Below are 3,836 nucleotides of genomic sequence, written 5' to 3'. Positions count from 1 at the left end.
AAAATCCTTCCAAGCCGTGCAGTCCAGCTGCAGCTCCTCGGCAACGCGCTTCGCTCCGAGGAGCTTCCTTTCTCCCTTCCACGTTCTCCAAGCGAAGTCCCAAGCGAGTAGCTTTTAATATCGCAGGTTCTCAAGGCTAGTGCGCGCAAACCCCTCCCTCCCCGCTTCAGAAATGGCGAGACTCCAGCGCAGGCAGGCGTGTGGGTAGGGTGTGGGACAAATGAGGGAGCGCGCCCTGCTGTGGGGTCCCCACATAGGGAGGGAGAGGCCGCAAAAGGGGCTGACGCTTGAACTAACCGACCGAGGGGTCGGGGCCCCGAGATTCTGGGCTCCCAGGGCTCTAACTCCTCCACTCCGCCCTCAGGGACCTAAAGTTTCGGGGCTCCTCTATTATTCGCTCGCAATAATTACAGAACGAACAAAAGATTTGAGATTTTAGAGATTTATTTCGCTACCAATGTGAATTTGGACTATTAAAAAGACAAGGGCACCCCCTTCCGGCGGAAGCTCGCCATTTCAGGGGAACCCGCCGGTCGGCTCGGCTTGAACCCCCAAGCCGAGCCTCTGGCTTCCCGCTGCCTGGGGCTTCGGGCCTCCAGGGTTGGGGGGTTCCCGGCTGCGAGTAAGAGCGCCAGGACCCGGAGTCACCCCGGAATTGGGTCAGGGTATCGACAGATGTGTCATTCCAGCCTCCGAGAGACCGAGGAGGAAGGCAAGGAGGGCAGCAGGAGCGATCTCCATCAGAGGACGAACAGGCCGGTCGGGGCCCCGGGAGCACGGCCACGTTGCCATCTGTCCTCGGTCCAGGGCTTCGTTCCACTGAAGGATTGTATTTATCTTCCTCACCAGAGCGATTCGCGGCGGATCCCCCCTCCTTTTTTTTCCCCCCTTGAATGAGTTACTTGTATGGAACCTGTGCAAAAAAAATAGTTAATTTCGTTTCGTATTAAAACCCTTTTATGAAATCCCTTCCCAAACACCAATTTTACTCCCGAGGTGAATTATATCCCCTCCCACCGAGACCGACAAAACCTCTCATTAACTTGTGTCTAAATTACAACAAAATCTGCATATCTATATTTACTTGCCTGCAGCTATTTGCCTTTAAATAGGGCCATTTAAGCTACGGGAGAGAGTTTTGCTAAAATTGCTCAGAGGAAAACGTGTGAACACAACGTTCACAAATAGGTAAATTCAGACAACATTTTCATGGATAAATACACGCAGAGGTGCATAAATATACTCCGGAAAATACACTGGGCGCCTTTTCACACCGAGGCGGAATTTTACTCAAAGCTGCCTTCCACGCTCTCTGCATTCCACCTGAGCAAAACATCTCCTCCGGCTGAGTCGCAGCAAAGAAGAAACAGGATTGGAGGGTCGCGTCTACGCTAGCTCCAGGACCGAAATCACTTCCAACTCCAAACGAGGTGGATTTTATTAGGCCTCCAGAGGCCGCATTAGGGGTGGCGGTGGAGAAGTGAGTAGATGCGACCTGCGGAAACTCTTTTCGAATCTCGGTTCCCGCAGTAGCCCAGGAGAGCGAACGGGGCTCCAGCTCCGGGGTCCCTTACTCCTGCTGGCCTAAGCTTCAGGGCCGCCCTGGGTCTCGCGAGGGCGCGACCAGCCGAGGATCTGCACCGCTGTGCCCCTCCCCCCCAGCCACCCCTACCCTGAGTCCCTGGCCGGAAGCCGCCCTGCGGGAGGAAAAAGGCCCGGATCAAGCCCCCCAGTTCTCGGAGCGGCGCCGACTCCCCTCCTTCAACACGCAGCAACCTGCGCCCCCTCCTGCAGCTTTCCTCCGCCCCTTCATTAAAGTTTTATTCAAGGTTCTAAATTCTGCACTTTACTTAGGTTTCCTTTGAGGAAGAAACGAAACCTTAGGTAGGTTTCCTGCTGCAGTGGGGGCGAAAGGAGGAGGTTCCCCGGTTTTTGAAAGAAATTCATACCATAGTCTCAGCCACTTGAATAGTTCCTCTCCGGGAAAGAGGGGAGAAAGCACCGGAGCGGCCCTAGGCCTCTCACCCGAGTGGGACACCCCGCCCCGCCCCCCGGATGCTGGCCTGGGCCTGGAGAGAGATTTTTAAAACATCCAATGGGGATCTGGTGCCAGCCTTTCTTCCTTTCTCGGCTATTAGTTACTTCTGTGTAGAAAGGGGGTGGGGGCGATCTGAGCAGACGGAGAAGTCCCACCGCTAGCGCCCCTGCTCTAAATTGTCTCCCAAATGAGAGGGGGACAGGGGGCAGCAAGAGCGAAATCGCCCCCAGAATGATGGGGAGGGAAAGGCAGCGTCTGCGGGCGCCCAGAAGGCAGGGGAGGAGGGATAGGGTCAGAGGCTTTGCCCTTGAACTTGAAGTTTGTGGCTGGTGGTCTCCGTCGCCCCGCCCCCACTCTCCTAAAAGCTTTATGGGAAGACGGAGGAAGGTGGGGTGGGGGGGACATCTCTGTGTTTGGGAAGGAGAGAGGAGGCCAAGCAGCGGGGGAAGGGCCAGAGCGACCAGGAGACCGGCTCCAGACTCCCAGGTTGGAGGGGAGGCGAGGAGGCCTCGGGCGGCGCGCTACGGAGGGGACACTCCAGCCTTCGCCAGACTCGCAGCCGCGAGGAGAGGAGCCTCGGGCTGTGCGCCCTCTCTCTGAGCCCCGCCCCGGACCCTGCCAGGAGGGGGGCACCCAGTGCCGCGCTCCTGTCCTTCCTCCTGCAGCCGGAGCAGAGCCCTGTGCGGCTCGGAGGCTGAAACCCTCAGACCGGCGCCTGCCGAGATCACGGCCTTCGGGCAAGCTGAATTCCGGTCCTGGCCCTTGCAGAGAGAACACGAGTGTTATTCGCCCGTTTCTCAGACCAAGAACGGCCCATTTTACTACCTCCAAGAGTGCAGTTCTCTCTAAGAAGGTAAACTGACTGATCCGTGAGCCAAGGGCGTTACTGCTCTCTCGGTCTGGGACCTGCACAGGGAGCCCTGGAGGGGTCGTCCCAGGAATTTGGGGGCCTCCACAGTCTCGGGCAGGGATAGGCGGGTGTCAGGCTCTCGCAGAGACCGCCCGGCGGGGGCGCCTCCTCGTTGGTTGGAGAGACGGGCAGCCGCCTGGGCAGAAGGAGACAAAGCGCTTCGCAGCACGCGGGACGGCGCGCCCTCGGCGGGGAGAGGCTGGCGGTGGGAGCAAGCGCCAGCCGCAAGGCCCCCCATATGACCTTATGTTAGTCTCCGACGGGATGAAGTCCTGGTACAGACAAAATTAATATAGCTGATTCTTGGGGTGGGCAAAGTCATCTACTGACACACTCAGCACTCACTTACCCCTCCCCCCAAGCGGCCGCTGCCCATGCCCCCTCGGACTGCTTCCCCCACGCTGACAAGACCTGCAGCTGAGGGGGCGCTGTACAAAATGAGGACACGGAGATCAAGAGAGGGGCTGTTACTCGACCGGTGTCACTCAGTCGGCAGTGGCAGAGCCGGCCCCCAAAGCAGTAACTCTTAAGCGCTAAGCTCAGCAGTCTACACCAACGCCAGAGACTAGGAAGGCCGGCCTCTTTCCCACCCCCGAAGTACCTCTCCTCAATCCGCTATTCACTTATCTAGTGCCTACTGCGTGCAAAAACTCCCACTGGAGTGGGAGGCTGGAGGAGATGGAACGGGGATACACTCTCCCTTCCTGCCCAGCCCTGCCTCTCACTCACCAACAGATCTGGGGTCTGCAGATGGGGCCCAGGACCGGTATTAGTGGGTTTTTTTTCTTTTTTTAAGAACCCAGGATCCTGGAGCAAGGGAGGATTAAAGACTCGGTCCCGATCCCAGAGTCTCTTCCTGACTGGATAAAATCCAGTCGACGGGGAACT

The 3,836-nt window shown here is 57.8% G+C and overlaps 1 long non-coding RNA gene across 1 annotated transcript; it reads right to left on the bottom strand.

Annotated features, from left to right (window-relative positions):
* Positions 1-426: 426 nt before the first annotated feature.
* On the bottom strand, positions 427-3,562 carry LOC139073906 (uncharacterized). Its single transcript, XR_011523056.1, has 2 exons — positions 1,950-3,562; positions 427-913 (listed from the first exon to the last, which is right to left on the bottom strand). It is a non-coding gene; the product is annotated as an uncharacterized lncRNA (long non-coding RNA).
* Between the last annotated feature and the right edge of the window lie 274 nt (positions 3,563-3,836).

This window comes from Equus przewalskii, chromosome 10, assembly GCF_037783145.1.
Source record: "Equus przewalskii isolate Varuska chromosome 10, EquPr2, whole genome shotgun sequence".
Lineage (NCBI taxonomy): Eukaryota > Metazoa > Chordata > Mammalia > Perissodactyla > Equidae > Equus > Equus przewalskii.
Note: the sequence above shows the minus strand (reverse complement) of the source record. Positions and strands in the feature narration are given on the sequence as shown.